The following is a 9,509-nucleotide window of genomic DNA, read 5'->3' as shown; positions in this document are numbered from 1 at the left end:
ACGGTCGGTCGCTCGTTCGAACAGATGAACAGACAGACGGACAGAGCTTGGAACACTTTCGGCTCGTGGAGTTCCGAGCGGTCGGGAGCCTCTGGCTGTCACTTTGTCAATTTGTCGGACTGTTCGACTTGGTCCGCGCGCACTCTTTGAACGACTACTAGCGCTTGTGAGAAATGTGACCAGGCATGTAGGCTGGCTGGCTGGCTGCTTTGCTTGCGGGCGGGTAGGCAGGCAGGCAGGCGGACAGGCAGTCGGGCAGGCTGGCTGGCGAGTCCGTTCGTCGTCGTCGTCTCCCGTGCCTGTGTCGTCGTCTTGTGGATGGCCGTCTCCCAACCGCTCACAATTGGTCGCCGGCGACTCTCCCTCACGACAGCCGCTACCCAAAAAGGCGGCGCCTACAAACTTGGTACAGCACAGCCGCAAGGTGGCGCGACGAGCGGAAAGACATCTCTCTGTGAGCCGCCAACCGAGCGACGACGGTCGGTTCGTCGGTCGGTCGGTCAGGCGGCGGGCCCGTCGAACGGACGGCAGGCTGGCCGGAGCTGAGTGAGCAAGCGACCGGCAGTCAGACCGTCATCCAACCTGGCTGCTTCTGCTAGCGGGCTTAGTTGGATCGCTCGGCTCGGTGCTTGTCTGCCCGCTTGACGTGATGGTCGGGTACGCTCTCTTGCTCCTGCTGCTGAGTGACTAGCACCGCTATCACAGTTGTTGTTGGTCATTTACTCCCGCCGCCGCCGCCGCCGCCATCGCCACCGCCGCCAACGCTCGCCAAACGCAATGGATAGAGGGGAAACTTTTTTTCCGGAAAACTCGGAGGACCCGTCGGAAAACGGCGATGTCCAGGAGAACAGATATTTCTGTCCCCTTGGCAGGTCGTCACCGGGACGCTTGTTTCGGGAGAATTTTCCCGCTCGAAATCGAGTCGATCATTCCTGTTTCTGAAGATCCTCGTCGATGATGGACCATGGGCGAGCTTCCTTGATGAAGATGTCTGCAGCAGACTATACCTATTCAGAAAAGGGACCGCAAGTGGGAGCCGCTAACCATCATTGGCTCTAACGGAGTGGAAGCGAGCTCAGATGTCAAAGTAGCCTTAGCGGGTCGGTGTTAATGAAGTCTCCTCGCAAAGCCCATAATCCACTCAAGCAACCCAACATCACAAGCTTGGCGCACTCATGAGGTGCTCGCGATGGGAGGAAGCTGTTGCTCTTACTGGGTGGTATGGGGCTTAGTCTGTGTTTGAGGCTCCGAGCTCCCTAGATAGTCGCAATAGGAAGTTCGTGGACTCTGAATTCGGATTCAGGCGCCAGAATCGGAAAGCTCGGGCCACGAATCGGGAATGCTGCTGCTCGGGGACTTTGCCGCTAGAATGATTCACATCCACATGCGGCCAATCGGAGAATTATCGAGCCGCAAGATTATTCACTCGGTCTCTTCCATGGTGAACTTCTATTTTCAGGAGCGGATTTCGAATCCGAGGGCGACAAGAAATCCATCGGGGAAGTCCGATAGGGAGTCCGCGGAGGGAAGCGGCAAGCCTTTCGGAGGCGAGCCCCAGGCTCGATTGATTCGGCACTCTTCCGTTTACCTCTGCGGCGCCTCGATTCTCAGATAATGTTTGCGGATGCAAATTCGCTGCACAGCTGAGACTAGAAGTTTTCGAGAACAAAAGATGCGTCATTGCGAGTCCCTGCGTTGTCGCCACATCCCCGCTCATTTTGAGCGTATTTCCATTCCCCTTTTCTTTAGCGCCGCTCCTCTGCTATCGTCTTGCTCCTCTTAAACACTGTGTAAACGCGACGGATCAATTTTAGTCGGAAAAAAGACCAACAAAAAAAATCACACCGAGCGGCAGCGATCCTGTCTGCGACTAGATTGTCTCAGAGGTTGTCAAAATATTTGCTTGCCGTTGCCCGGAGCTAGGGGAGAAATTCGCGGAATTCCTCATCTCTCTCTTGAGCTCGATTTGCATCCTGCCAACTTAGACCTGTGAGTCCCGGACACTTTTCTCTCCTCTTTCGACTCGCACACGTCCTGAATAGACTTTGATAAAAGACTCGTTGGCTGAGAGAGGGAGTCGATAATTTCCGCGTCCAAGACAGCGGCATATACAAAGTATCTTTGAGTCGCCGGGTCGAGGGGAGAAACGTGAATTCTTCTGGCGGACGGAGTAGTGAATCTCGATTGTCTCGATCAGAGCTCCCGCACAAGCCCGAAAATCAGGCAGAGATACATTACAGTCCCCAAACAGTGCGGGAGATACGCGTCGATCCTCATGGAACAGCACTTAGTCGATGACTTTCCAAGTCCACTCTCGAGTGGTAATCGTTCTACAGGGCATCCGCTATTCCTCTTGGGTCTGTCCATGCGGAGCAACACCGTTTTTCGCGCCTTCAAGTATGCGCATCCAAGAAGGCTTTCAGCTCCGATGCGGTAGACGCAGGAGATTCGTCTTCCTTCATCTCCTTAGAGAACTGAAACCGGAGAAAAAATAGATCCAGCGGGGCTCACTCGCTCGCAAAGCTCGGAGCGGCCGCGAGAAGAGGGAGATGAGGAAGGAAGAAGGGAGAGCGAACGAACGAACGGAGGGAGGAGGGGGGCGACCAGCATACAAGAGACCGCAAGTTTCTCAGACTACTGAGCAAGATGGTCCACCTTCGAGACTTCTCTCCCGTCCTCGAGAGATGAGCAGCTACGCAAACTTATGAATGCATCATCTCGCATAGCGGCAGATTATTGCTATCGCGGAGCCGAAGCGAAAAAAGTCTCAAGAGAAGCGAACGGAGGAGATCGAATGAGAGCTGAAAAAAAGAGCGAGACAAGATGCTCGCAAGCCGCACTCGTAAATACATAGACATTCATGAATAAAAATACCACTGTGTCCCGGGAACATCACCTACCGCGGATCCATACCTGGCGCACGCCGCCGTACGGATCGAGGGAAAAAACGCCGATGCATATCGCTGGAGCCCATATCATCGTTCCGATCGAGTTGGCCGAGTAGACTCCGACTCGGGGCGAAATTGAAACCGTGGCGGTTATTGACGAGTGGTCCAACGAGCACGGACTTGGAGGCGCGTGTTTTGCTCGCTTAAGCGAGCATCATTGCTGTTTTTACGCGCGCAAAGCCATGCATGTGCATACCGTGGAGAAGAGAGGTGTATCCCGAATCTCTGTCGAACTTTGGGATTCCTCTCCGGGGTCTGACTCGGTCCACAGCGCGGTATGCTCCCGGCGTTTCAAGTGATTCCTCCAGCGCAGTTCCATGACGAGTCGGCCGATTGCGATTCCGCAGCAAAAAAGAAGGGCGTGATGCATCCTGGTTCTCTCGGGGAGCCACCCCGCCCCAGGATATCGGTTCCAGGGGAGAGCTCGAGGTCCATCGGATTCGTTCGTGATCTCGCCTGGTCTCGTGCATTTTTTTCCCGCTGGTCCGGAATCGGTGGAGGCAGACAGAAGAGATTGACACCGAGTCACCGGGACGGGATCCTGCGAGCGCACAGACAAACAAACGCAGATCGGGATGGACTAGAGGCAACGAACACCAGTCGCGGCGCAGCGCCAGCGCGGATGAGGAGATCCAGGACTACGCCACGCGCGCAAAGACGGACAGTCGAACTCCGAGTCATGGACAGAAGATCGTACACTTGGACGGACGAGTCAATAGATGGGCTCTTCGGAAAGAAGTTCGAGAGGCCAAGGAGTCGAACATTTGCGGATTGGGGCATCCGTCAGTGGAGCAGACAGCGAACCACAAGCTCGTACTTCCTTAATAACATTTCACAACCCCGTCAGGGAGGCGAGTGTTGGCAATCTTGGCGACTTGGGAGCGTGTCTGAGGCCGGCGTTCGGTCTACCTTCCGGTGGAGCGTATCGGCGCGCGCTCAAATGGTCGCGCGTTTCCTTTTCCTCATTCGGCGCCTGAATTCGTCCCATACCCTCGATCGATAATTCCGTCAAACGGAAATCACCGTCGATAAGAGAACCGATCGAGTTTCTGGAACCAGGTTGAAAAACATAACACGAGCTCAGCTCTAGCCCCTCGATTCCCCTTTTAGGGACTGCTGTTAAATCTTTGGAGCTGGCTCGCTTCAACAGCAAACTGCTCACACCGTGATCGACGCCGACGATACAGTCTAAGCAATGTCAGTCGAAGACACTATGCCGGCGGCAGGATCCACCGAGGCACGATAGCGAAACTTCGAGCAGCGATTGGACAAACGGACGCTCGGACGAACATTATGAGGAGGTTTCGGTCGCGCGCAGCAACGAAAATGGACGAGAAAAACGGCAGAAAATTCGCGTCCACAATGTCAGTGAAGATAAATCTTGACTTTCTTCCGCGCAAAACGTGACACGTCGGCCCGCCATCGGCCAACACGGTCCGGACCTTCTGGCCGAACAGCTTGTCAAACAAGGAGCTCGGTAAGAAATTACCGAAACAGTCGTTCAAGAATAACCCTTGCTCCATTCGGCGACACGACGATCTCCGTCCGAGCGTCCGTCCTACGTGGTGAGCGTTCCCATCAATCCACCTAATGTGAAGCTAATCCGATAATTTATCGCGTTCTTGTGGCGGCAGACGTTGTCGTCGTTGACGCCGCTCGAATGACGCTTCTCTGCAACGCTGCAACCTGATGACTGATTCATTATTTGCGACTGTTTTTTTTTGGTGGCGGCAGCTCCGTACTTTCCGACCTAAATGGCCCCGAACAGTCCACGAACGAACAAACTCTGACGACGGTGGCGATCGCGGCACAAACGAGCGGGAAAGCAGTCATGCGAGAAGAGCCGACGACAACTCAATCGTTGATGGTTCTTCCACGGAACGACGATCTGTTTAATTCTGGATCGTCCGTTTTCCATGAATATGTCAATACTCGCAATCGTATGTCAGCACCGTTACACCCGGCGACGAATATTGAAAACAGCTCTCCTCATGATGCTGACATCGCTTCGCCTAATCGGTTTTTTATTCATCTCATTCTCTGCTGAGGTTTTCTCTCGCAAATCAACGCCGCATTCCATAATGTCACGTCTGCTAGCGAACGAACGAGCCGTCACCGTCGGACGGTCGCAGTAGTCAGCCAGGCGGAGTGTCGCACGGAGCCGGCATCGTCATCCATCGAGATGTCACCACAGGGGAGGAGTTTGACACAGCGCTCCTATTGGTCGCGGGATGTCGTCTGTTGCTCCACCTATGTCACTTGCTGAAAAGAATCTCAACCCGGGGACACAAACAGCCGCCGCGGAGAGCACTCCGCCGCGGAGAGATATCCCACCGCGGTCGGCCAGATTATGTCAAGGGGCCTGCATCGTTCGGAGGGAACTCGGAAAGAGCCTCCGGTCGTGCAGTCTAGCTTGTGATCCCGTTATTTTGGAGCGATCTCATGTGATCTAGATCTGACGGGATGAGAGTATCGATAAATTATAATTATTAATATTGGAGCCTCCAATGAATGGAATCCGTGAGTCGTGCGCTATTCGGAGGGAGCTCTTCATGATCTAGGTATGTTATTCTCCAAAAGGTCTCTATCGAAGCAGCGATCTCTAAAAACTCCGCGCAACGGTAGCTCCCGCTTGACAATTGATGTTCATTGTCGTATGAACGATCACGGCACGTGACGACATCCCCGGGCTCATATCTGAATTTCATTGCGGAGTCTGACGGTGCACGTTCGAGCCATCCGAATCTCGAGTAATTGTTGTGGTCGTCACTTGCGGCATGCTCCCCCCTCCCCTTCCCCATGCGGAAGCGTGTTTGTCCCTACAGCACGTACGGCTCTCGAAGAGCTGCGAGTTGGGCGTTTAAGGTGAGAATACATTCGACGGGAACTGCCGATCGTAGAAGAGCGAATTTAACGGTTTGCGAATTACCGTTAAGCTCCGATCAAGCGGTTTCTGATGCCCGGATTTTCCCTGATCGTGAGCTCTAAGGCGGTTGCGCTCACGAGGAACTCGAACGAGGTATCATCGAACGCAGATCACGCGAACTTCCCCATGGCCTCGCACGAGATCGTCCGCGCGTCGACGACGATTGGGAGGTTGTTCTCTCGAAATGGATCCGACAGCGGCATCAGACACCGGAACAACAACAACAGCAACAACAAAATCGACAAAAAGATGTTGCGTACAAATATAATTGCTCCGTCGCGCGCATTTAACTTAAATTGGACGAGCAAGCGAGCGGTGTGTAGACACGAAACGACCGCGACTGTCCGGTCTGCTACTGTCCTGTGCTCTGTCCCTTGTCCCCCTGTGTGGTGGTCGCCCCTCGTATGCAGGAAGCTTCCAACATCTGTCCACGAGTAGGTCGGTATTCATGGCTGTGTGCGTGTGTATGCGATGAGGCCGTTTTCGCCGTTTCTGCCGCTGCTGTCAACTAATTAGATAATTGCGTCCCCCTCTTCCGTCGTCGTCGGGTCGGGCATCCTGCGGTTGACAAGGAACATTTGTCACCGCGACAACGTACGGTAGGCTGTCGTGATCGTCAGCAAGAGCGGCTACTGTGAGTAAAATGACATGCGGTCAACGAGCCCGAGCCCTGGGCGCTCGATTCTGCGAACCTTCTCGCGTTGATCCCCTTTGGTTTCTTTTGGGCTTCGAAGAGGAAACACTCCAACGGACAAGCAAAACGGATGGGAGCGCTCGAGAAAATATGAGATCGCGATTTGTAGGGATGAATTCGCTCAAATTAATTCGCCCGAACCAAATATTTGCCCGTCGGCCACAGCCCGCCGTAATCAACGGTTTTCACCCGAACGACCTCATCTCATGTGATTAATAGCTTTCGTACGAGTCCGCCAACGACACGAACGCAGGGTCTCGGTCGAACACTCGTCATCTCGCCTCATGATTTCACACTCGCGATCCGAGAATACGGCTCCGAATGCACCCTGTCCTCATGTCAGATTTTCGCCTGATCCCAAGATGCAAAGAAGAGGATCCCTCCGAGAAAATCCAACTCTCAGCCCGAGTCCGAGTGTACGCGCATCGAGCTCGAGTCCATGATGCCCAGACATCCGGAAGTAATGCGGCTCGTCTGATTCAATAATTTTTCTGGTCGACCGAAATTCGGTTTATCGTACTCGAGTGCCTAATGAAGAGCAAAGGCTCGAGACGCCATCAGGTGAATGGCTGAACGAACTCGCCGTCGGCCGTCGAGGCTGACTCGTTCGCAGGGATTCGAATGACCATCCTCGATGAGTTTCTGGCGCTATTGACTGGATCACAGCCGAGTTTGAAGACCCGTTATTAGATGATCGACTTAGTTCGGGATGACTCCGGCACCGGAATGGGTCACCGCCAGCCGCTGCGACTGCTGATGCGACGACTCGGAGAGAACAACAGCGCTCCAGTGAAGAACAGACGGAAAGTACCATCTGCCTAAGTTATTTTCGAGTCGCTAGCTCGAGCTGTCGAGGTGTCGGTACAGATCTGTCTGAACACTTTGACAGCGTTCGACATCACATTCGATACTCGAATGAGCAAGTTCGCTCTGACAGACCGACTAGAACACCGAGAAGTACATGTGTTGCTCGGTGTGCTTCATAGTTACTGTCAAACGTATCTGGCACAAGTAATGCTTCCTGCTGCCGTCGAGAGTTTCAATGTCTCGGCCGATACGCATGTACGTGTGAGCGCGCCCGAACACAGACTCGCCATACACCTCAGGCTACGAGAGTCGTAGAATAAGCCAGCTGAAAGAGACGAGGATTGAAACATCCGAAATCCCGTGGCGATGTCGATCGGGTAGATTATCATCTGCTGCCCACCGTGACTCGATCCGGAAATCTTTCTGGAAGGGACAATGAGTCGGCGTCGGCCACCATATTAAAACATCGATCGTATCTCGATTCCACTTTCGAAAACTGGAGCTCTAGCGATCGGCTTCGATTCGAGCCAAGTCTGGCTAAATACGAGAGGTTTCCGGTTAACCGTAAGGAATACCGTTAAGTGTCTACCTAACTTGAGTAGCGGGGAGATGGGACAGGCAGAGAGGGAGACAGCGAGTAAGCGAGCGAGCGAGACGGACTACTGCCACACAAATTTAGTATTACACGTTCGCGGGTGACGGGACACACAGGCTTCGGTCGCGCTTCAACGAGCAACACTTTCCTCGTCTACTATGCTTTGACGCGTCCAGGAAATATCGCTATGTCTAGAGAGATACTTCTGAAACATTTCTGAATACACACACGAAGTCATGTCAGCGCCTGTTCGTATGCTGTGGCTGACGGGTCTTCGGGAGGCGGGACAATTATTATTCTTGAAAGGAATCGTGGGGGAATTTGGAGACCGTAAAAATGATCCTGTCGAAATTATGGTATTCTGAATTGTCTGACTGACTGAGACAGTCCGATGTGTAGCACTGCAGCCGGTCTCCGCCTGTATTGTAGAGGACGAGGGAGCCCATGAGAGTAATGCGATTACCGCTTCTTTCCATTCCTGCCTGCGAGCAGATTCCGGTCAGACAGCCGGTCTGCGAGCTCGACAGTCGGGAGTCTCAGGAGCATTGGTGTTCCTTCTCTTCCTCCGGCTTTTTCCTTCCATCGTCATCGCGACTGTTGTCTCTCGCACGAAATGCAATGGCAGTGCCCGCATTCCTTGCAGCGACGGGGACGACCGGGAGGAACCGAAATTCGAGAGCTTCTGTCTCGGAAACAGACGAAAAAGAAAACAGGCAATCAAGAGGGATCTCGGGAGAGGACTTCAAAGGACTTCGCTGATGAGGACAACTGGATTGCCTTCGTTCGCGGACACATGTGGGATCTCGTAGGCCGCCACGCGTTACATAAACCAGTCGAGGCGTCCACCAGCTGAGCCCGGAGAAAAAGACAGACCTCGTCCGATCTTTTGTTTTTAGGACTTTTGTTTGCGTGGTCACTATTCCTCCCAGACACGGGGATCAGGCCGCACGGGAGTCCCAGGAGGAGAGGGAGGACGGGACAAATCTCTTTTCTATCCAAACAACTTTCGAGAGGTCTAGTGTGACCAGCTGCGATCTGTTCCGCGAAATTCTCCGCGGAATCTTCTTCCGGCGGCCCAGCCAGCGAGACAGCAGTTGCTATTGAGTGTCCTGCCCGGGCGGCTCCCTGCCGTCCGGGCTGATGGAGGTCAGTCTTGTCGGTAGAGTAGAAGCGAAATGCCGTCATCATGAGGCTAGCGAAGTGGACAAAATGATAGATTCGTCGAGTAATGGATGGGTTCGAGATGGTTCCCTCCAAGCTCGTCTGTGGGAGTTCGACTCTCTTTCTGCTGGATGACCAAACGTCACCGGCGACCCTTGTTGCCTCGACTGGATTCTAGGAGCTCTCCAACTTGTCTGAACTGAGTGCTTCAGACTGGAAGCTCGCTTTGCCTGGAGCCAGCTCCGACGAACCGACCCCGACGGCTAAGGCATCTTGCCTGGCAAAAGGAAGGGTTGGAGGAAGCGGAAATAGACAACGCCTCATTACCCTTAGCAAGGGACAAGCAAGACCTTAGTTTCGGTCACTCATGTTCCTCTG

Source organism: Galendromus occidentalis, unplaced genomic scaffold, assembly GCF_000255335.2.
Source record: "Galendromus occidentalis unplaced genomic scaffold, Mocc_1.1 scf7180000077475, whole genome shotgun sequence".
Lineage (NCBI taxonomy): Eukaryota > Metazoa > Arthropoda > Arachnida > Mesostigmata > Phytoseiidae > Galendromus > Galendromus occidentalis.
Note: the sequence above shows the minus strand (reverse complement) of the source record.